The following is a 25,897-nucleotide window of genomic DNA, read 5'->3' as shown; positions in this document are numbered from 1 at the left end:
TTAATAAAGTACTGCCAACTTCATGATGTTCATTTTAACGGTAGGCTATTGATAATCACTGCATAAACAGTAGAAAAACAGTTAATAAAGTACTGCCAACTTCATGGTGTTCATTTTAACGGTAGGATATTGATAATCACTGCATAAATAATTTAAAAACAGTTAATAAAGTACTGCCAACTTCATGGTGTTCATTTTAACGGTAGGCTATTGATAATCACTGCATAAACAGTAGAAAAACAGTTAATAAAATACTGCCAACAGTATCGATAATGAATATAAATCGAATAAGAAATCAATAAGATAGATTGATTACGAGGCTCGAGTTTCCGTAGTGTCTTTTTCTCTACCTATTTCATCGGGGCGCAACTATGCCATGATCTTTTCTCTACCTGAAGGGAACGGGGCGCAACTATGCCATGCCTTTTTCTCTACCTGGTGGGAACGGCGCGCAACTATGCCATGCCTTTTTCTCTACCTGAAGGGAACGGGGCGCAACTATGCCATGACCTTTGCTCTACCTGAAGGGAAAGGGGCACAACTATGCCATGCCTTTTTCTCTACCTGATGGGAACGGGGCGCAACTATGCCATGCCTTTTTCTCTACCTGAAGGGAACGGGGCGCAACAATGCCATGATCTTTTCTCTACCTGAAGGGAACGGGGCGCAACTATGCCATGCCTTTTTCTCTACCTGAAGGGAACGGGGCGCAACTATGCCATGATCTTTTCTCTACCTGAAGGGAACGGGGCGCAACTATGCCATACCTTTTTCTCTACCTGAAGGGAACGGGGCGCAACTATGCCATCATCTTTTCTCTACCTGAAGGGAACGGGGCGCAACTATGCCATGCCTTTTTCTCTATCTGAAGGGAACGGGGCGCAACTATGCCATGCCTTTTTTCTCTATCTGAAGGGAACGGGGCGCAACTATGCCATGCCTTTTTCTCTATCTGAAGGGAACGGGGCGCAACTATACCATGATCTTTTCTCTACCTGAAGGAAACGGGGCGCAACTATGCCATGATCTTTTCTCTACCTGAAGGGAACGGGGCGCAACTATGCCATGCCTTTTTTCTCTATCTGAAGGGAACGGGGCGCAACTATGCCATGCCTTTTTCTCTATCTGAAGGGAACGGGGCGCAACTATGCCATGATCTTTTCTCTACCTGAAGGTAACAGCGCGCAACTATGCCATGATCTTTTCTCTACCTGAAGGGAACGGGGCGCAACTATGCCATGCCTTTTCTCTACCTGGTGGGAACGGGGCGCAACTATTCCATGCCTTTTTCTCTACCTGAAGGGAACGGGGCACAACTATGCCATGATCTTTTCTCTACCTGAAGGGAACGGGGCGCAACTATGCCATGCCTTTTCTCTATCTGAAGGGAACGGGGCGCAACTATTCCATGCCTTTTTCTCTACCTGAAGGGAACGGGGCGCAACTATGCCATGCCTTTTTCTCTATCTGAAGGGAACGGGGCGCAACTATGCCATGCCTTTTTCTCTACCTGAAGGGAACGGGGCGCAACTATGCCATGCCTTTTTCTCTATCTGAAGGGAACGGGGCGCAACTATGCCATGATCTTTTCTCTACCTGAAGGGAACGGGGCGCAACTATGCCATGATCTTTTCTCTACCGGAAGGGAACGGGGCGCAACTATGCCATGCCTTTTCTCTACCTGGTGGGAACGGGGCGCAACTATTCCATGCCTTTTTCTCTGCCTGAAGGGAACGGGGCACAACTATGCCATGATCTTTTCTCTACCTGATGGGAACGGGGCGCTACTATGCCCACAAAACAGGGACCCTTTTTTATATGCTGCATTTTATCTGACTGTGTGGCGCAACTATGCCCTGCCCGGCCTCATTGCTCGTATCCTGAGTACGCAGAGAACCTTAGTGGGTTCTGCCAGTGTCTGTTGGAAATGTGCCTAGCTTAAGGGTCAAGGCAAAATTGGTCTAATAAGGTCGCAGCGATGGGTCGTAGTATACCCTTTCCTTCGATTCAATTTCACTTCAATTCAAGGTTGGTACGATATTCTAACTTTACTGGTCTGGCAACACTCTCGGCGCGTAAGTCATTCTTTCCTGTGCCGCTCGCACATTTACAATGTAGGTCAATGAATGTTGACTTGTACCGCTTTTGGTTGAAATTTGACTCTTGTGAACTCACTTTTTTACTGCTCTTTTCAGCTTTATTTTTCCATTTTTGTTTATGAAAACCTTCACTACTTTCATTTTCTCGCGGTACACAATCCGATACTTGACGGCACACCTGTTGAAAATGGCTGGACTTGACGGATATACAATGGGATTTCCTTCACGTGGGATTAAAAGTATGTCGGATCTGCACTTGACAAAAAAATAACCTATATAATCATGCTCTAGTCGGGATTCAAACATACGATCGTCACGTTCGACATATTAAGCTGCGCATCTTAGCCATCGCGCACAACGAGATCGGCATTCAGCCAGATTCTAACTTAAGAATTTCTTTCTATATTATCAAAATGAATTTATATGAGTCTATACACTTTATATTCCTCATATTTTTGAATTAGTCAAATAAAATATTATGGACTCCAAGTTTATTACCCTGAAATTTAATTTAAAATAACTGTTGCATTTTATTCTTTCTCATTATTAAAATTAGAGTATAAAGATTCTCACTGAGATAGAGTTCTCCGTTTCTTCCGCTGGAAGCATTTCAACAAATTTGAATTCATACTTTAAAGACGTAGCTATACGACCGAGTGCTATATGCTATTATTTTCTTATAAAAGTAGATAAAGTTTGGCTTCATCCTTCCCCTCGTCTATTTATGATACTTTCGCTAGATGTGAGTCGTAAAGTTTCATCTAACCTCTTCTACTTTCTCAAATCTGTTACGTCACCACTACTCCTTCATACTTTCTCTTTCTTTGTATTCCATTCGGTTTTGGACCTCATCTTTATTTTTGTCTTTTATATATCTATTGTCTATCTAATCTCACAGACATCACCTGCTATTTTGCTCAAAAACCGATCCAATATTTTGGTGCCAGTGGCGATTTAAAGTCTTGTCTTGTCGATTTAAATCGTTCATTTGATAGGCGGTTGGCTTCAAAATGTTTAACAGCTGAAGTAATAAATAGTTTTTGGATTTGTAAATGGCAGTTGTCTTGGAAACCGAATCGGATTAATTACTTTCGTCTTAAAAAAATAATTCTGCTACTCAGGAAATTTCAAGTGTTTTATACTGAAATAATGCACTGATTCCAGATCTATAATCAGATTTATCATAGCACGTCAGGTTTTTGTGTAACGTCAATTCTAAATCTTAATATTAATTATACACTTGTACCGTAAAGTCAGAGACATAAATTGAGCTTGGTTTATAATTGTATTCATTGCAAATTGTTATATTATATGTTTTTTATTTATTTTATTAGGTTATTTTACGACGTTGTATCCACATCTAGGTTATTTAGCGTCTGAATGATATGAAGGTGATAATGCAGGTGAAATGAGTCCGGGGTCCAGCACCGAAAGTTACCCAGCATTTGTTCGTATTGGGTTGAGGGAAAACCCCGGAAAAAACCTCAACCAGGTAACTTGCCCCGACCGGGATTCGAACCCGGGCCACCTAGTTTCGCGGCCAGACGCGGTGATCGTTACTCCACAGGTGTGGACGTTATATTATATTATTTCAAATATAATTATAAGAAGATATATACAATATGTAGTAAGCACTAAAAACACTGTTAAAAGTGCTTGACACCTTTGCTTTCCTCTTATGTTGGCATGTGGTTGATCGCTGTAGGAACCAGCAGAAATCATCCATTATGCTCCGACCGTATTGATCCTGGTACCTAGATTCCATGTCCTGATGGAACCTTTCACCACGTTCGTCATTTACAGCGCCGAGATTTGATGGAAAAAGTGTAGTTATGAATGAAGAAAGTGCATTTCTAAAGACATGCGACAACCTAGATTCTGAAATGTTCTACGCATGGTGTATACTATCCGAGCATAATTATCAGTTCGATAATTTCCTAAAAAAACTATTTGACACTATTATAAATGTGTCCCAAGCTTCGAGTTCAAGAGCACTCAGTTTTGACCTGAACGTAGTAGTGTCACACATCAACTGTCGGATCTATGGCCCAATGAAAATTCCTGCCTTCAATTTTGGAACACTTCTCGCTCTTCCAAACTTCTCTTTCAGATAATTAGCCTTCCCCATCATGATTCAGAGCCCGCATAAAGTTTTTAATGGGACCAAGTTTAATGTGAAAGGTTGGAATAAATATCTTCTCTGCGTCATCGAGCGCCTTGTGTTAAAAATTAAAAATGCTTTATTTTAAAACTAGCCGTACCCGTGCGCTCCGCTGCACCCGTTAGAAATAAATATAAAGTAATTACATAATTAAAATAGGACATTTGATCCAGGGAACATTCGTGTTTGATAGAAGGATAAATCGTTTAATATGTTACTTAATTTAAATTGCATCCAAATAATTAAAATGCGATGAGTTTGGTCCAGAGACCACTCATTGGTGCAATGACAATTCCTTTAACATGTTTCTTAATTATATTATATTATATTATATTATATTATATTATATTATATTATATTATATTATATTATATTATATTATATCAGAAGTTACTTTAATAACATTATGTCCATCTAGAGAAACTACACTTTCCAATGGTAAAATAATAATTAATTATACAAATCGGTTAATTTAGCTTTTGATATTACTTCATATAAACACAGAAACATTCTCTGTAGGCTATCTTTCATAACTTTCGATTGTTGCTGTCCAAGGCCCCTTATAGACGAAGTCATTTGTTTTTTATTTCATTATACGGCCTTAGATGGCAGTTATTTTAATTTTGAAACTCATTTATCTCATTAAATATCAGTCCTATCAAAATTGTTCAAGGGATACAACTTATCGCAAATTAATTTTAAAGAAACTTCTGTTATGTAACATTTTTCACAAAAATCAATAATAAGCGAGATATTTCGATTTATGTAATTCAGGCCCCCTTATAACCCCCCTTTTAAATTATTTATTTTGAATGCCGTATAGCCTAAAATCTAAGTTACAACGAACATAATTTATATTCCAATTTTCATCGAAATATGTTCATCCATTATCGCGTGAAAAGGTAACAAACATACAGACAGACAGACAGACAAACATACAAAGAAAAATTTCAAAAAAGCGATTTTCGGTTTCAGGGTGGTTAATTATATATGTTAGGACCAATTATTTTTGGAAAATCGAAAATTACCAGATAAATATCGTCTACAGATTTATTATTATTATAGATTGTGACTTGATAGAAAAAACGGACTTCAGATCTGTAATCAACACTAATTGATTGCAGCTGAAATTTCCATCCTATTTGATTTTATACCGTTATCAGACAGACACTTCGTGAATGTACCTTGTTAGAACATCATATAAGAACAATATAGCATCAAATATTAGTGGGAAATATCCGTTTTTCATTCGATTGCGGATCAAATACGACATACTTCCTCGTGATTGTAGGAATGAAAAGTAATGAATAGGTATAAACTCATCTCTATTTGTAGGTTTTCCTAACACTGGAAAATGAATATGTTACAGGGAATGAGGAAAAACATTTTACTAACTTTATATTTTTGTTCACTCACTGCGGGGACAATAACGTTCAAACTCATAGCGAATAAACACGAGTGTGGTGATAAATGGATGAAGAGTTTCGTGTGAGGTGTACTCAATTTTGAAACGACTGTTATGTTAAACTTTCAGGGAACATTTTAATACCGACGAATTGACTTAACTAAATGAGTTCAAAGTTATAAATGGATAATATTTTCCTTTGAATGAATGTTTGGAAATGTTACGAAATACAGACCAGAATATGGTAGATCAAAAAGTTTGACATACAGTTATATATACGTGAAATATTAATATAGTGTTCAAATGCATTTCGTTATCTGTTCCATTTTGAATTAGTGAGTTAGAAAGGTTGCGGGTTCGATTCCAGATAGAGTCATGGATTTTCTCCAGTGATTCAATCCTTCCATGCCATGAGATTTACTCGCCTAACATAAATGAGTACCAGGAGTATTTTCTTTAGGGAAAAAATGTCAAGACTTCATAATTAAATATTCTTATCCACTATTATCGTAATCGTAGCATATGTCCACATCCTTCAATAGTCCATGAGCAGAGTCGAAGACGGCAAAGCATTAAACAGTTTCGGATTGGATTAGAACATCAGAGGTCAAATGATCAAGAATCAGAATACAAAAAAATTACATTGCTTAAAAATTCTTACATTCTTTGTATGTAGGCCTACAGAGTAGTAATCTCGATAAAGTTCAAAATTATTAAAAATATTAAGATTTGTATGTTTTGTACTTGGGATGTTCAGTTTAATCACTGTAATAATAATAATAATAATAATAATAATAATAATAATAATAACAACAACAATAATAATGATTTATTTTAGCTGGCAGAGTTAAGACCGTAAGGCCTTCTCTTCCACTCAACCAGCAAAACGTATACATACGTATGTATGAACTTACAAAGAATTCAACAATTTGATTTAGATAAGAGTTACATCTATACAAGAGTTATTTACGACTTAAACAACAAAATACTATGAACTATTAATTAAACACTGAAATACAAACTATGTAGCAGAATTAAGCTAAAATACATAGAATGTTAATATACTTCAAATAATGTTAGATAATAGAAAGAGATTATTATGAGACAATTTTGAAAATACAGCACTATCAGGATGCATGTCTACAGGAAGGAGTAACAATGTAGACCGTGATAGTTTAGTCAGTATGATTGGAGTGAAATGCTAAGAAAGTTATCTTTTAAGCTGTTTTTAAAAGTGTTTATTGTCTTGTAGCCCCTAATACCTTGTGACAGGGAATTCCATTTTCGCGAGGTGGATACTGTAAAAGATGATGAATAACGAAATGTTCTATGAAGAGGTATACTTAACGCGCCACAGATAAGTGATCTGGTATTTACGTCGTGGTTAGAGTATAGATAAGAGAAACGAGACGAAAGGTAATTTGGTCTTGAAGTGTGCAGAATTCGAAATATTAAAGACAAAGAGTGTAAAGTTCTGCGTTCTTTAAGTCGGAGCCACGAAAGTCTTGCGAAGGACTGTGATATGTGATACACACTGCTGAAAAAATTTGCAGATTACAGTTGGGGCACAAAGGGAGATATATTATACTAAACTTCGGGTCTCTGCAAATACGTCTCATATATATATTTATTTTACCCTTAAATTATGACGTTTACTATGTAGCCTAGTTATTTCGAAATCATGTCCTGCGGTGCCTTGGCGTTGAGTTGCTAGTCGCCATTTTCACTTATCTGTTAGATTATTTCATGAACTACATATAAAATAGCTCCAAGGGTGCCAACGATGTCGAAATAAGTTGTGAAGCGTCCAGTTTTGTACAAGTTCAACTTTAAATACAATTTACTTAAAATGCCTATTTTAAAAGTAAAGTTTTCATAATTCAATAAAAAATGCAATTTTTGTCGTAAAACATGTTTTATTTTTGTTTAAAATGTTCAGCATTTTCTCCTCTTTCTAATACAGTAAAAAACAGAAAATTGATATTTGCCGACATACTGTAAGGTGGAGTTTCACAGGGAGCTTAGAATTTATTAAATTAATTTTAGCTAATATTTCAATCGTTATTTCAAATTTTTCTTTCCTCTGACATTCTGAATTTGCCTTCATGTGTGATGTAAAATTTCAGTAGGCTAATTGAATACTTTAGGAAATCTAAACATCGCAGTATAATCAACCGTAAATTTCAAATAACTTCAGAATATCTACAGGACACATTTATTTCAGCGTCATAATCCATCATAATCATCAAGTTTTCAAGGCCAATCCAGATCTGTGCAGGCATTAGAATTAATCCGTAAGTTTCTTCAATGGTCGCTCTGCTCTTTTGTTTGGACTACATCTCATTATTGATTATGGTAATCTTGACCTGAACGTTTCGTTTTGCAAGTTGCTATATATATTTTTTTCAAAATGAGTTCTTACAGTTCGTGGTAAACTTCGTCGTTCTTGATTTCGAGATGGTAAATAGCTTATGCACATTTTCGGGCAAGAATACTTTTAAATTATCGCATAATATGTCACTTTCTAAATTTTAGAATTTCATTATCAGCGAATAGAACATTATGAATCAGACAACCATCTTAACATATCCTTTTGTTATCGCATTAAGGATAAAACCTAAAAAGGGAGTTGGGGGAGCGGATAAGGAAGAAGGAAACAAGAATATCTGGCGCGGGAGAGAGTTAGAGAGGCTGGGAGACCATGTGCAACTTGTATGGCATTAATTTAGACTGGAAACAAAGTTTGAAATGGAGAATTTATTGCTCTAAAACTTATTATTGTAACACAACTAAAAATACAGAACACTGCCGTTAATTTCCATTCCTGTCCAGTTTTATAATATAAGGAGAATAATAAGAACATTATTCCTGAAACATGTCCTGAGTCATATGAAAATATTAGAGCTGTACCCGGTTTAGTAACTGCAGAATTAGCAAAAGTCTGCATTTGTTTTCGTGTTTTATTTCAACATGCATAATGCTTTTGCAGAAAGAATGGTTATTCATTTCTGACTGCTTTATACTTCATGTTATTAATGACAATGTGTATGGACTTTAATGCATTGCATGATGCATGTCTGTGTTGCATTATAGTAACATGTAGCTACTAAAACTGGCCATTTTTAAAAGTATAGTTAAATTATGTGTATGGAGATGCTGCTTTCCGAATTATGATACGCTGATGTGAACGTACGAACTATAGCCTTTAGCCTATTTCAACAAGTTATAAAATATAATAGGGATATGCATCAAATGCGGGAACACATTAAGAGCATGTTATTCATTTTATCATAACCAGCCAGTATAGTGAAGTCTACATATGTGTGAAAGAAAAAACTCGTTATAAATACAAATGAAAATAGCAGTACCATGATTCGCTAATGGGAATTCAGAATTAATAATTTCGCAAAGGTATTGAAATAATTAACACCTCGTATGAATTTAATGTTACATTTTCCGAATATTAAATTGTTATATCGGGAAAATATATTTATAATTTTCAGCCATAAAGTTTTACAGGATATTCTTAATGAATTTGGTATTCCCAAGAAACCAGTTCGATTAATTAAAATGTGTCTCAGTGAAACGTACAGCTGAGTTCGTATAGGTCAGTTTTTGTCAGATGCGTTTCCAATTCACTGTGGGCTAAAGCCAGGAGATGTATTATCACCTTCACTTTTTAACTTTGCTCTAGAGTATGCCATTAGGAAAGTCCAGGATAACAGACAGGGTTTGGAATTGAACGGGTTACATCAGCTTCTTGTCTATGCAGATGACGTGAATATGTTAGGAGAAAATCCACAAACGATTAGGGAAAACACGAGAATTTTACTGGAAGCAAGTAAAGAGATAGGTTTTGAAGTAAATCCCGAAAATACTAAGTATATGATTATGTCTCGTGACGAGAATATTGTTCGAAATGAAAATATAAAAATTGGAAATTTATCTTTTGAAGAGGTGGAGAAATTCAAATATCTTGGAGCAACAGTAACAAATATAAATGATACTCGGGAGGAAATTAAATACAGAATAAATATGGGAAATGTCTGTTATTATTTGGTTGAGAAGCTTTTATCATTTAGTCTGCTGTCAAAAAATTTGAGAGTTAGAATTTATAAAACGGTTATATTACCGTTTGTTCTTTATGGTTGTGACTGTCACTTTGAGAGAGGAACATAGGTTAAGGGTGTTTGAGAATAAGGTGCTTAGGAAAATATTTGGGGCTAAGTGGGATGAAGTTACAGGAGAATGGAGAAAGTTACACAACACAGAACTGAACGCATTGTATTCTTCACCTGACATAATTAGGAACATTAAATCCAGACGTTTGAGATGGGCAGGACATGTAGCACGTATGGACGAATCCAGAAATGCATATAGAGTGTTAGTTGGGAGACCGGAGGGAAAAAGACCTTTAGGGAGGCCGAGACGTAGATGGAAAGATAATATGAAAATGGATTTGAGGGAGGTGGGATATGATGATAGAGAATGGATTAATCTTGCTCAGGATATGGACCAACGGCGGGCTTATGTGAGGGCGGCAATGAACATCCGGGTTCCTTAAAAGCCAGTAAGTAAGTAATCCATAATCATTGTCATTGATTTAAAGTCCGTCATGGGATCAGTTGTAAGTTAAATGGAAATAAACTGGCCCTTCAGAATTTGACGCGGACTATTATTTATGACTAGGAAGTTCTTGTTTTGAAACAAATATGGAGATTTTAAGACTCCAATATTTCTCAAACATCATAGATTGCGAGAAAGTAGGCTACATTTTCGAAATTAAAAAAGAAACAGCCCGTTTTCTAAAATAAACGCAACCGATTAGCGAAACAATTCTGCTAGTTTTGTGCACCCGTTTGCTAAAAGCCACAACAGGATTTTCTTTTTCAGATTTAAAGAGCTTAGCGGTGCATACGGAATGGTTAAAACGTCACTATCTTAAATATTTAAGTAGGATTACATGAGCTAGAACAGCAACACATACTTACAAATTTTGGCAGGATTTACATGGCTTGAATAAAAAGTTAAGCTGTGTCTGTATAAGACTACACTACATAAATTTTCAATCAATTTTGAATTGTTGTTTACTTAAAACTTCACTGCAACAGTCTTTAACATTGAAACAAGCTATTTAATAATTATAAGTGCTTTATTCATTCTAAGATAAATTATAAAACAATCACAGTCTAGTATGTACAGTCACGAAGCTTGAGTTGTTGAAGTTGCTAGGAACAATAGACTGTGCAGGTACTATTTCGTATTGTCTGTAATGAGGCAATAGTAGCGATCCTAGTGGTTAGCAACTATCTATGGATGCATATTTATTACATATTGAGCTTCGTGACTGTATATACTAGACTGTGGTAATATCCTGGACCACTGACTCTTACAATATCATTCTTCCATTGTGGACACAAGTAATCGTAATTGTTTACTTACGGCATAGTGGGTTTAATATAATTGGCACACATCAGCGGTAGCGTCTGGTCATGGAAGATCGTATTATATTGCTTTTACCTCCTCCGGGTACATTTCAATGCAAGTTACGGGTTAGGTTAGGTTAGGTTATATATAGGGGGAAAGGTAAGTGGCATGAGACAAGGTTAAAGTGGGTTAGATGAGCGGATAGATAAGTGACAGGAGACCGAGGACTGTGACAAGATTGGTCACATGTCGCCACTTTATCCCCACATGTAAACGGAAAATTTATCGGGGTGAAAGGGAACAATTAAACAAAATAAACATGTGATTCAGTGTCTAATGGAGAAATAGGGGACAAGAGTGATGACAGAAGTGAGGAGAGGTAGAACTGATTGTAAAGTAGGGAGGAAAGTGAATGAGTATGATTAGTGTTAGTAAAAGTTAGTTCAAATTAAGGGAAATTTTAGACGATAGGAAATACTTCAATATAAGTAAACAGTAAAAGTGGTGAGGTGTTCATTAGAAAGAAGAGAAAATTTTAAGGTGAAAGGTTAGAGAGCAAATTGAGAGTATGTATTATAGTAATAGAGGTAACAAAGGTAAAATAAGATGACTGCACACGTCAATGAAAGTTTGTATGTGTTATTGTAATTAGAAGGTAATGGGAAGCACGAATACAGAGATGTGGTGGCGACCCATTACCAAATAAGAGTTTTAGAAATAAATATATCATATATCATATATCATATCCCCACATGTGGCATCAGTTTGTATCACTAAGATAAACAAAATCGAAGTCCTTTTTTTTTTTAATTATTTACTTTAGCTGACATCTCGTTTCCTAAATAAAATATATTTAGAAAAACTTGATTATACTGGGAAATAGATACAAATCACTACAATTGATCGGAAAACAATAATGGATAACTCTAACCTCATCACAGTCCACATCCTCATGTCACTTTGTTATCAGATCGTCTAACTACTCCAAACCTGTTCGTTCTCGGTTTCCTATCACCTAGCTATCCTCTAACATAATAACCTAACTTTTAAGTCGGAAATATAAGCCGGAGGAAGGTAAACTCAGTGCAACACGATTCCCAATAACATTAATATACTTTCATGCACCACAGCACAAGACAAAATGGCAGACCAAGTCGTTAATACTTCATAACATTTTCCATATAAGGTACAACAAACGAAACATTCCAACCTCAGTCGCCTAACCAAGAATAGACCTACATATTAGGGCGTATCGAAAAACATATTTCAAAAATAAAAACGTAAGGGTGTACAATATTTGTCTTTTAGTATCTACTATGAGCAATAAAAAACTACTGAAACTCATATAGCCTATTCATTAAGATAATATATTTATTATATCTAGGAGTTATAAGAGTAATTGTGGATACTTTAAAATGTAATTTACAAGAAATATGGGCGAACATATCCAGGGCAACATACCAGAAGGGTATATCAACAAATGTAGGGTTATTGAAATATTTTAATAGAAACTACGTTTGAACACAAACGTTTCAGAATTAAAATGGGCAAGAAAAAGAATCTTAGGAAGTCTTTGTTATGCGAAATTAATCCTGCTGATTAAGGCACAGTGCCTACGTTTTGGAAAGAAGGGCATGGCCCAATTGCGAAATTGTGAAAATGAACTTCAGGATCCATAAAAACCTTGAAGAGTGTCCATGCAAGGTATCGTCCTGCCTATGAAGTTCATTCTAATGTTTGTGATGGTTTCATATGGCATTATGTCTCCAAGTTATGTACAGTACAGTATCAATTGATACAATAGTTTCATTTGTTTTATTCAAGACAAATCAAGGGTACCATATCAGAAGGACATATCAACAAATGTACAGCTTTACATTAGAACCATTCAAAAATCGAATAATTTTTGCTATCCTCGTCTGCACTCATTGCGACACATGCCTGGAACTTGTCCAGGACCACAATTTTGAGTCAATATTAACCGTATCACGAATATTATTAGGGGAGGGTTGGGTAGTATCGGACAGTGAGTTTCTTTCATCTATCACCAGATAATAGTACCTGAATGACATGGTTACGTTTCTGTGATGTCGCATATAGAAAAGTAACCATGTCATTCAGGTACTATCATCTGGTGGTAGATGAAAGAAACGCACTGTCCGATATTACCCGATGTCCGATACTACCAAACTCTCCTCTAACTTAAAAATGAAAGTATAGTGAAATGTAATAATAATAATAATAATAATAATAATAATAATAATAATAATAATAATAATAATAATAATAATAATAATAATAATTTATTTTAGCTGGCAGAGTTAAGGCCGGAAGATCTTCTTTTCCACTCAACCAGCAAAAAGTGTGCATACATATGTATGAACTTACAAAGAATTCAACAATTTGATTTAGATAAGAGCTACATGTATACAAGAGTTATTTACGAATTAAACAACAAAATACTATGAACTATTAATTAAACACTGAAATACAAACTATGTATAAGAATTAAGCTAAAATACATAGAATGTTAATATATTTCAAATAATGTTAGATAATAGAAAGAGATTATTATGAGACAATTTTGAAAATACAGCACTATCACGATGCATGTCTAAAGGAAGGAGTAACAATGTAGACAGTGATAGTTTAAGTCAGTATGATTGGAGTGAAATGCTAAGCTGTTTTTAAAAGTGTTTATTGTCTTGCAGCCCCTAATACTTTGTGACAGGGAATTCTATTGTCGCGAGGTGGATACTGTAAAAGATGATGAATAACGAGATGTTCTATGAAGAGGTATACTTAACGTCCACATATTACTTTTGAAGTTAATTCCATGAAATAACTTACTGCTCTAGTATGCATTGCTATTACAAAGTATTAATTAAATCTCAACTTTTTGTTCTGTATAAAATTTACTGAAACTTATATTTCAATATAATTTGAGAGATAAAAATTTTAAGTATGTTTAGACTCTACAGTAAGTTAAAGTTTAAAGCCTTGGTAGAAGAGGAATTTAATCAGAATATGAGCACAATCCCAATCGAAATATGAATTGAATGCCTAATGGCAAGCGAGTCACTGGGAGTGCATGCACAGAGTAATTCTAAGATGGGTTGGGATTGTTTGGACAGTTAGATAGACATTTGGACTAGCCAGTGTTTGTTTATAATAATTCATGGCAGTTATGCATTTGACGGGAGGATGGCCTTACATACATTAGAGAAATTAGCTTGCTTTACCGTAATAGTCAAAGCGGTCTGTGGAAACTGCAAACTCCTGGTTTATTGCCGAGGTCAAGCAATCTCTGCCGCCCTTACATAAGCAAACACATAGCAATATAACGTTCTGTGCACATGGGCAACTATACATCAAAAACTTCTGATTGTGACCTGATTGTTTCCTTGTTAGACATCAATTATATTCCCCAGATAGGCAAGAAACCAAAGAACACTACGCTTTCCTAAAAGGGCTCGTCATTAGGTCTGGGAGATTTTTGAAGCACGTTTGTTTCTAGAGTTTTCGTTCCAATTTCCGTTCTTATTATACAATTTGTCAAATATTGATAGATGTCGAATACAGAGTCTTCTTAATTCTGGCCAGGATTCAACCTTCCGTTAACTCGGTTTGATTGGTGAAGGATAAGTGGAACGGAGAAAAATTCTTTCTGGCACCGAGATTTGAACCTGGGTTTTCAGCTCTAGTGCTGACGCTCTATCCACTAAGTCACACCGGATTCCCATTCCGATGTCGGATTGAATCCTCTCAGTTTAAGTTCCAACTAGTGGCCTACCCTCATGCACTGCGTCATGGATGTATGACAGTGGCACAATGTCCAAACTCTCTAAATAGGCGAAAAATAATGAGCATTGACTTCTATAGGGACATCACTTTATTTTTACCAACATTTTTAACATTAACCTAGCTATACTCGGAAACACTGTTGCCCCCTTCCATTACAGGAGTTTGACGTTACTAGTGCAATATGTAAACAAATCATTTTACTAGGTATAGGAGGAGAGAAAAGTAGTGTATCCATTTATGTTGTAGGGAAATACGATATTACGATTTTCAGTTTGATCATCACTTTTACGGAATTTATCAAAATACAGTAGAGTAGTAACATTTTTTTTCAAAAACTCAGCTTTTCAGGCTATGTTCGTTATGTAATGTCTACTTTATTTAGCATATTAATTATTGATGTTAACATACAATATAGAGAGTGAATTTAAATTGAGGAGGTCATAAGTAAAGGGCTATAAGTGCACTTAAGTTACTTTTGAGAAAATGGGGTTTAAATATTTAAGCTTTCGTAAAATCGGTGAAATTTTTATTTAAATTTTAATGTGTGATGCGATTAAAATATCCCTTTGCCACTAAAATTTTAGATACTTTTGCTTACACTGGATGCACTTAACTTATGTTATTACAAATGTCACTAGCATTCCTTTGCTTCTAGCCACCTCAACTCAAAATAAGCTAATCTGAATTTTTAAACAAGTTGCTGAAAATGGTTGCTGTTCATTACAATGCAGGCTTCAATTCAGTACGCATATTATTAAAAACATTTTGAAGCATATTCTCTGAAATTGAATTTATGGTTTCTTGAATATAAATTTCTAGTACGATATTATTAATATAGGTTCTTTCTTCTACAGAAAACGCAGTCATATTTATGAAACACACTATACACTGCAGTGTTTACTTCACTGCTTGAAGACTTCGAATGTAACAGCGGCCGTAAGTTTGTGTGTCTGACGGGAGCAAGGACATTAGTGAAGGGGTGAGAGTGAAGTACATTCAGAAATGCAGGTACAATAAAAATGCAAGTAAAAATAAAATGATGTCCCTGTACTTTTAGGGTGAAAAATATATTGTGAAACAAAAATTAGGCCTATCTAGAATATAGATTCGTTTTACTTGTTGTGAGAATAATTTTTTTTTGTATATAGGATGGTTTTAAATAAATATTTTGTTTGTTATAAAATGTACATGACAGTATATTTTGTAAGATAGTAGCATTCTCATTGTTCAGTGCCTATACTGCCTTATACGTAAAAGGAGATGTAAACCCACGAAACTGAGCGGGGAGACGAGTCACAGCACTGCTTTGGAAGCGAAGCCAGTGTGATCCATGTGCATCTAACTTGCATTAACAAAACGCAGGACTTAAATATCACACACACACACACACACACACACACACAAATTAATCTTTGGTATCACTCATGCCGTATTATTTTCTGTCACACAAATGTCATTCTTTTGTCTGTCAAACGTTTCTTCCTCTAAATCCCTGGTCTACTGCTTCGTGCCACTTTCTTCCAGTCATCCCTTGCTTTCTATTTCCTGGGGTTCCTAACTCATTAACAATACAGTAATTCTGCCTTTGTCATTCGCTCAACATGTCACGACATTTTTCATTTTTGAAATTGCTTTGTATCTTCCAATTACATTATTTTCTTAATAGGAGCATTACAAACTCATCATTCAGACATGCCAGTTTTTTTTCCATAGTATATCCAATTTAACTGTTCATAATTCGTTTCTTTCTGCACATTACATTTTCCAAGTTTCCAAACCATAAGATATAATAATAATGATTTATTTTACCTGGCAGAGTTAAGGCCCTAAGGTCTTCTCAACGAGCAAAAAGTATACATACATATGAATGAACTTACAAGGTACAAAGAACACAACAATTTCATTTCGATAAAACTTACGTGTATGCAAGAGTTACTTATGAATTAAACAGTAAAATACTATGAACTATTAATTAAACAAAGAGATCTAAACTGTGTAGCAAAATTAAACTAATATATATATAGAATGTTAAAATATTCCAAATAATGTTAGGTAATAGGAAAAGATTATTATGAGACAATTGTGAAAACACAGCACTATCAGGATGCATGTCTAAAGAAGGTAGTTACCATATAGTCAGTAATCGTTTAAGTAAGCATAATTAGAATGAAATGCTAAGAAGGTTATCCTTTAAGCTATTTTTTAAAATGTTTATTGTCTTGCAGCCCCTAATACTTTGTGACAAGGAATTCCATTGTCGCGAGGTGGAAACTGTAAGGGATGATGAATAACAAGATGTTTTATTTTATTTTTTTTATTGGGTTATTTTACGACGCTGTATCAACATCTAGGTTATTTAGCATCTGAATGAGATGAAGGTGATAATGCCGGTGAAATGAGTCCGGGGTGCAACACCGAAAGTTACCCAGCATTTGCTCTTATTGGGTTGAGGGAAAAGTCCGGAAAAAACCTCAACCAGATAACTTGCCCCGACCGGGATTCGAACCCGGGCCACTTGGTTTCGCGGCCAGACGCGCTGACCGTTACTCCACAGGTGTGGACAAGATGTTTTATGAAGAGATATAACTTACTTAGCGTGCCACAGATAAGTGATCTGGTATTTACGTAGTGGTTAGAGTATAGGTAAGAGAAACGAGACGAAAGGAAATTTGGTATTGAAGTGTGCAGAAGTCGAAAGAATAAAGACAAAGAGTGTAAAGTTCTACGTTCTTTAAGTCGGAGCTACGAAAGACTTGCGAAGGATGGTGATAAGTGATCATATCGTCGGATGTTGTACACGTATCTGACGCACATATTCTGAACTCGCTGTAACTTCACTGACAGTTCAGAAGTTAGGTCACTTAACAGAACATTACAATAAAATCGAAGTGCGACATTACTAATGTTTGTACTAGAGTAAGTTTTAGTTGCTGGGGCAAGAAGTTTCTTATGCGACTCAAACAGTGAATGGAGGGACAGATTTTTTTTTTACTATGAACCATTAATTAAACAATGAGATACAAATTGTGTAACAGAATTAAACTAATATGCAGAGAATGTTAATATATTTCAAATAATGTTAGATAATAGGAAAAGATTATTATGAGACAATTGCGAAAATACAGCACTATCAGGATGCATGTCTAAAGAAAGAAGTTACCATGTAGTCAGTGACCGTTTAAGTCAGTATAATTAGAGTGAATTGCTAAGAATGTTATCCTTTAAGGTATTTTAAAAGTGTTTATTGTCTTACATCCCCTAATACTTTGTGAATTCCACTGTCGCGAGGTGGAAACTGTAAAAGATGATGAATAACAAGATGTTTTATGAAGAGGTACACTTAACATGATCTGGTATTAACGTCGTAGTTAGGGTATAGATAAGAGAAACGAGACGAAAGGTAATTTGGTGTTGAGGTAAGCAGGATTCGAAAGAGTAAAGATAAAGCGTGTAAAGTTCTACGTTCTTTGAGTCGGAGATTCTTTTCTTCTTATGGCCCCCTTCTTCTTCTCGTCGTCCCCTTATTCTTCTAATTTTTTCCCTTTTGTCTTTGTATTACGATTGATTTCCTTGTATTCTCCTCGTTATCCTTGTTGTTTCCTTGTTCTTCCTGTATTTCCTTTGCTGCTCCTATATTTCTGTTTTTTTTTTCCGTATTCCCACTGTTTTCATTTTATGAATATGAATTCTCTGCGTTTGTCTGAACCAAAATGTAAAACCTATGCAGCTTGTTATCATAGCATGAGTCAAGGTCCCAGATTATTACACAAATTTTATTCCAATAATATTTTAACGACGACTCCTCTCCAAATTAATAAAAAATAAATAAAAAAAATTGTTTTGGATTTATAGTTTGGGTTTAAATATATTAAACACTATTTAATCTGTATTCACTCTCAATTTTAATTTTATTTTTGTCTGTACTGGAATCCCCTCCTGAGCACGAGTCTTACTCATTCAGGAGTGGACTAGTTTGTCTTTCATTGTATTTATTAACTTATATTCATTTCAAACTTACTAGCAATAAAATAAATAAATAGATAGATAAATAAATAAATAAATAAATAAATAAATAAATAAATAAATAAATAAATAAATAAATAAATAAATAAATAAATAAATAAATAAATAAATAAATAAATAAATAAATAAATAAATAAATAAATAAATAAATAAATTTCACTTTATCTCCTTGAATTCTCCTTTTTACCTTTCATTTGCCTTTTTTCTCCTTGTGTTAGCCTTGTTTTCATTATATTCCTCTTTTCTTCTTGTATTCCCTTCTTGTCCTTATATTCCATTTGCTCTCCTTATCGTTACCTTCTTTTCCTTTATCCCGCTTGTTCTTCTTATCGTTCCCTTCCCCTTCTTCTCACATTTTATTCCTTGTCTTCCTTTGTTCCTTGTACTCCCTAGTTCTCCTTATGTTTCTTTATACTTCTTGTCCCCTTTTTCCTCGTCTTTGCATTATTCTCCTTGTCGTCCCTTGTTCTCCTTGTATTTCTCTTTTTTCACTAGTTCTCCTCTTCTGCTCACTGCATTCCCCATGTTCTCCTCGTCTTCCCCTCCTTGTATTCCTCTTATTTCTTTTGTCTTTCCCGTATTCTTTTTCTCTTCTTGCCGACAGGTGAACACACACACACACACACACACATACACGCGTAGCTCTACATGAAAATACGCAGCGTAGTAAATCTGTGGTCAATATACTTGACGATAATTTAATTTAAGACTAAGATTGAGCGAAAGTTAATTCTTATGTTAATCATTATTAACTATTTGAAAGTCCCAAGTCTCATCTCTTCAAAGGGAATGTTTGATTCTTAAACTAATTATTTATGACTTTGAAAATTATTTTCATATCTGAATCTCTTTTTCTTCCCATAATATAATTATTACATAATATCCTGATAATATTAACTAACATTCCAATCGGATGCCATGCTAGGTAATGTTAGCAACAGAAAGAAACCAAGAAATACGAGACCTGGTTCAATTATTTATCGATTCCTTGATTTGTATTCCCTGCCAAACATAGCTGGGATTCTTGGACGGAGGGAGCTGAGTGAAACCGGATTTGTAACACGTCTTCAGAGTCGAGAAACACGTAATAATATTAGCTGCAGAGTCTGAAGGAAAAACTTGTTTGGAGAACAAATTGCAAACACTTGTAGTAGACCATGAGGATGGAAACTGAATTCATATGTTCTCACTAGCCCAACAAAGGTTATGTGATAAATAACTTAAAGGTATAGTTGATTCTTGACGTCCGCGTTGTACACAGCTGTTAAGACGCTGTTTTGACGCTTCATGAAAGCAACAGTTGTGATCATGCACATTTCAACTGCATGCATGCTGTTTATTTCTGTTGACATGACCTCTGTGGTCTCATATTGAGGAACATTAAGGCTCATTCACAATGAAAATTAAACATAACGTAAGCGTTAACTTAAGAATATAAACGTTACGGTAGAATCAAGAAGTCATACCATCATTCATGATGGGAACATAAATATAACCGCAAACATACTTGGTAACCATGGAAACATAACAACGACGCAATTTCCTCATATTCTGTCGTATACTTCAGCACTCCACGCTTGTGTTCTGTTTGCAAATCACGTAAGCATAAGCATGAAAGTTTGGAGTTTGAAAACTTTCATGCTAACGTCTTACGGTAATGTTTATGTCAATGCTTATGTGAATCATTGTGAATGATCCCATTTGGTAGCCTGGGCGCAAACGTCTGTGTTTATGTTACGGTTATGTTTAATTTTCATTGTGAATGGGCCTTTAGAGTTTGTCCGTCTTTTTAAAATCTATCTTGGCTAGGACTAAGTGACCGATGAGCCCTCCATTCTCTTATTCTTTTATTTAAAATTCTGAGCCGCTACCCTAATCTGTATAGCTTTTCGTTTTCAAAACTTATCAGTTAAGTACCAGGTCTCATCATAACAACTTACTCATTATACCCTATCACAAGACATCTTTATATTCTCCATCTTATACAGTTTCAGTTGCTAGAAATTGGAACTCTCTTCCGAATGATGTAAGGATTTGTTGGACAATAACTTCATTTAGGTTAAAATTACATAAATTTCTGCTTAACAGATTAATTATTGATTAATATTTGTTACATATAATGAAACTAACATTTGTCCATTCTTATTATTATCATTAATTTTTCTAAATTGATTACAAAACCTCTAATGGAAAAATATCATTACATTAATATAAGAATATTATTATTATTATTATTATTATTATTGACTAATATTCTCATATAAATATATTTTAGATTTATATTTTTTCTCCCTATAACATAGTTCTAGTAAACTTATATTAAATTAACTCTCATCATTTTACTAGCTATCTTAAATTAATTATAACTGATTGAATTAAATTAGGTCATAAATTAAGTTAATACTTTATCTTATAGGTTTATCTAAATTTAAATATGTACTAGATGTTAAAATTTAATTGAAAAATGTTACTGGAGAATCTTTTAAGTGTAGTGTAAATATTCGTAATTTAAATATGTATTGTATTGATTAAGACTGATTGAGTGGAAGAGAAGGCCTTACGGCCTTAACTCTGCCAGCGAAAATAAAACATTCTATTCTATTCAAAGAGTTAAGAAAATTCTGAGGTATAATCTCTTAAGTCCTGAGACATTTGTTGTTTTATTTTCAAAATCATTATAATTGTACACTTCAAAAAATCACTGACATGAAGAAAAATGTTGAAAAAATTCTGCAGGTTACAGTTCACGTGTTCAGAACCATAGTGGGCCAAGCGCCATTTACTAAAACCGTACAAAACAAGGGTTAAAATGAAGTTATTTCCATAATTCACTGGAAATATATAGCAAGTAATATAAAGTATACACATTAAAACTATGGCATTCACTTAACTTTAACCCTTTCTTTCTCCATTTTTAATAAATGGCGCTTGGCCCACTATGGCTCTGAACAATTAGGACAAAAATGCAGGTGTATTTCTATTATACGTACTTCTGGTCTCTACACATACATCTTATATCATAATCATGTACGAATATAGCAAGTAATATAAAGTATACACATTAAAACTATGACATTCACTTAACTTTAACCCTTTCTTTCTCCATTTTTAATAAATGGCGCTTGGCCCACTATGGCTCTGAACAATTAGGACAAAAATGCAGGTGTATTTCTATTATACGTACTTCTGGTCTCTACACATACATCTTATATCATAATCATGTACGAATATAACAAGTAATATAAAGTATACACATTAAAACTATGGCATTCACTTAACTTTAACCCTTTCTTTCTCCATTTTTAATAAATGGCGCTTGGCCCACTGTGGCTCTGAACAATTAGGACAAAAATGCAGGTGTATTTCTACTATACGTACTTCTGGTCTCTACACATACATCTTATATCATAATCATGTACGAATATAGCAAGTAATATAAAGTATACACATTAAAACTATGGCATTCACTTAACTTTAACCCTTTCTTTCTCCATTTTTAATAAATGGCGCTTGGCCCACTATGGCTCTGAACAATTAGGACAAAAATGCAGGTGTATTTCTATTATACGTACTTCTGGTCTCTACACATACATCTTATATCATAATCATGTACGAAGTATAATAGGCCTAGTATACTCTCAGGATTCAGGTCGTTAAGGTTATGTATGTAAGACATAATGATCTTCGCCCTTTCCTGTTCTTTTTCTTCTTCTTCTCCTTCTTCTTATTCTCTTCTAATCAAGATCTATGTGTTATTATCAGGCTTAGGAATCCCAGACAACTTAAGAATGAAGTGAAGTTACAGTGCACCGGAGTACAGATGGAGTGAGGTGGCGCGTTGAGTTTTGTTTACCTGTGCGTTAGTGTACAATTCGGTTCGTGATCAGAGGTACAGTATTCTTCCGTCTCTCCCTACGAAACGAACTCAGGCCATCACAGTGTATTTTCAATATTATAGTGAACAGTTTCTTCGAACTAGTTGCGAGTATGTACTGCATGGTTTATCATTGTAACGCTAACGACTTCAATGTCGCCGAGGAACATTAAAACTTGTGAGGTATGTATCCTTCTTCATTTTCCACCGTCACTAGATTGTACTATTAACAGCAGAATATAACGCAGCACATTGACGTCGTTGTTTGCATTCACAGTATGTCTGTCTACTATGTTCAAGGAACTCTATAGTCAAGTTGTGCGTACATTGGTTGCTAAATTGTCCCGGATCCTAAGCCGGGTTATTATATTCGTGTATAGGTAATATTTCGAATATTCTCCACAAAGCCTTTGTAGTTGTTTCTTTATCACTAAATCCTTAAAATATGAACGCAAAACTATCCGAAATTAGATAATTTTAAACGTGCACACCAAATGTACAGAGTGTCCACATAAATGTCCGGGATTATAAATGGGTGCATCGTCGCTGTCAGTAGTCATATGTACATGAAAAAAATACATACATATCATATCAAGGGCATTTTAATCGCGTGTAATTGTTTTTGATCATTCAGCTTTTGGTTTATTCTTGACACTTCTCGTTTCATTATTATTTTTTTTTTTTACTATTTTTGATACTGTTGACTATGTTATGTTCTTATTTTGGTGTACATCATGAAATAAATTGCATACCTTTTGTTGATTTCTCTTTCTGTCACCATAACCAACCATCAGTAGGATTTCTATCCTTTCTCTTTCGAAATGCATTGTCATCATGAACAGTTTCAAATTCAGAAATGAAAAGGAGTCATTGTTGATTTGTGTTATTGTTTTGTTTATTTCATAGTCTATTCCATATGAATACACACACTTATTTTGTGTTACATATCAAAGCATTTGAAATAACCATAACATTTATGATGAGTTAAACTTCTATTTGTATGTAAAATTGAATGAAAATTTCAAATATTAAAAATTTAATGTAGGGTACCACTTCAAAAAGTGTTATTTTTGCCACACCCTGTACATGAATCAATACGTTTGTGAGACCACAAATATACGTTTTAGTTAGATATCTCCAACAACTTTAGTTTTTTGTATATTTTCATAAAATGAATATATAAGAAATTTATTGACAATATTCCTTACCGTACTTAATTAACACACTTTATATACATATATTTCAAATATTGAACTAGATTTAAAATTAATCCAAAGGAGGATAAACTATAGACTGAACAATGCACTGAAAAATAATAGTTTAACTTTAAAGCAGAGCAGTAATTGATCTTTCATTTCAAAGTTAGTTAAATTTTAATACATTGGTCATATATACACAACCATTGTTTACAGTATTATTTCATCTCCCGGCGTAAGATCTTACATCTAATTTATACCAGTGCTATCTCTGTCCTCCATTATTTAGATCTCCGCACAGATCAGCCGCAAGAAACATTACTAATTTGGTTCACTGTACATATTTCCCAGACCCCATTTAGGAAGTTTCTCCAACAACATGAAACAAAGTTTGGGTCAGTAATTACCCAAGTTTGCTGTAACATACCGTATGACGATAGCTGGCAGAGACACAGGTACAGAGAATAACGCCCGCAGCATTCCTCTACAGTCTGGGGACCGTAGTTCTCCAAACGCATATAAAACTGAGGCACATAACATAAGTGAATTAGATATTCTCTATGTTTGACGTCACGTACGCTTTTTTGAGAAGATATCAACCACATACGTACTCATTCATTTCTATTTCTCTGCCCACGGCCAGATTTTTCAATGCAAACCCAGCATTCTCCAATCATTTATATATTCTGCCTTCCTCTTTGTCTCCTCATATTATCCATGTTTCTTAATGCAGTCCAACACCCAATAACGTCTTTTCCTCCGAACTGTTCTCCTGTTTACCATTGCTTCCAGTGCATCCTTCAGTAGGCAGTTTCTTCTCAGATAGTGACCCAGCCAATTTCTTTTTCTTTTCCTGATCAGTTTCAGCATTGTTCTTTCTTCGCCCACTCTTTCCAACACAACTTCATTTCTTATTCTGTCTGTCCATTTCACACGCTTCATTCTTCTCCATATCCAATTTCAAATGCTACTCTTCGCTTCTTTTCACTTCGTCGTAATGTCCGTGATTAATCTCTGCCTTTGTGTAGCGTCACATTTGCAGTGGAGAAGAAAAGAGATGGCAGAAAGGTTGTAATGCTTTTTAATATTCTAACGCTCACGAACAATATAAGGCACTTGAAATTTAACACTCATTGACCACCAGAGATGAAATGTAAGATCTGTAGAAAATTGGGTCAACACTCCATCCTTCTCCATATCTAATTTCAAATTCTACTATTCGCTTCTCTCCACTTTGTCGTAATGCCTATGTGTCAGCATCATACAAAGTCACACTCCACACAAAACACTTCACTAGCCTATTTTTAGTTATTTTTCCAGAAGTGCGCAGAAAATGCTCCTTTTTCTATTAAAAGCTTTCTTTGCTATTAATATCCTCATTTTGTCTTCCTGACAGCAGCTCACGTTACTGCTTATTAAGAATTAAGGAATAGTCACGAAATCCCGTGAAGGGCAAGGTCCTCCTGACTATGCAGGGTGGCTTGTCAAGCAGTTCCAGGTTAGCCACTCCGGGAATGATGGTCACTTTTGTAATGTAATAATTTGGAATGCTGTCTGGGTTAACACTGAATGATCCACTGTTCACTAGTCACTGTTTGGGTTGCAAGTCACTTTGTATAAATTATTATAATGTACCGAAGTACATATGATATTTCCATGCAGATATTCTGCGTCATCATACGATGAAAGAGTAATGGAACGGAGAAAAATTCTCTCCGGCGCGTCATCGTATGATGACGCAGAATATCTGCATGGAAATATCATATGTACTTCGGTACATTATAATAATTTATATGATATGTGTAAATCACTTCGTGATTTAAGACGGTGCTTATTCCGTCGGATCCCGGCCAACTAGTCACTCATTACGAGTGCACCTCAGCACATGTGTGGACTTCGGTCCTAGGT

The 25,897-nt window shown here is 34.9% G+C and overlaps 1 protein-coding gene across 3 annotated transcripts in view; it reads right to left on the bottom strand.

The window, feature by feature from the left end:
- The window catches only part of LOC138713714 (dipeptidase 1-like), a 1,576,476-nt gene that overhangs the window by 601,852 nt on the left and 948,727 nt on the right, over positions 1-25,897 (bottom strand). The window lies entirely within an intron of this gene.

The sequence above is a fragment of the Periplaneta americana genome, chromosome 14 (assembly GCF_040183065.1).
Source record: "Periplaneta americana isolate PAMFEO1 chromosome 14, P.americana_PAMFEO1_priV1, whole genome shotgun sequence".
NCBI lineage: Eukaryota > Metazoa > Arthropoda > Insecta > Blattodea > Blattidae > Periplaneta > Periplaneta americana.
The sequence above is the reverse complement of the archived record's forward strand: the minus strand, read 5'-3'. Positions and strand labels throughout refer to the sequence as shown.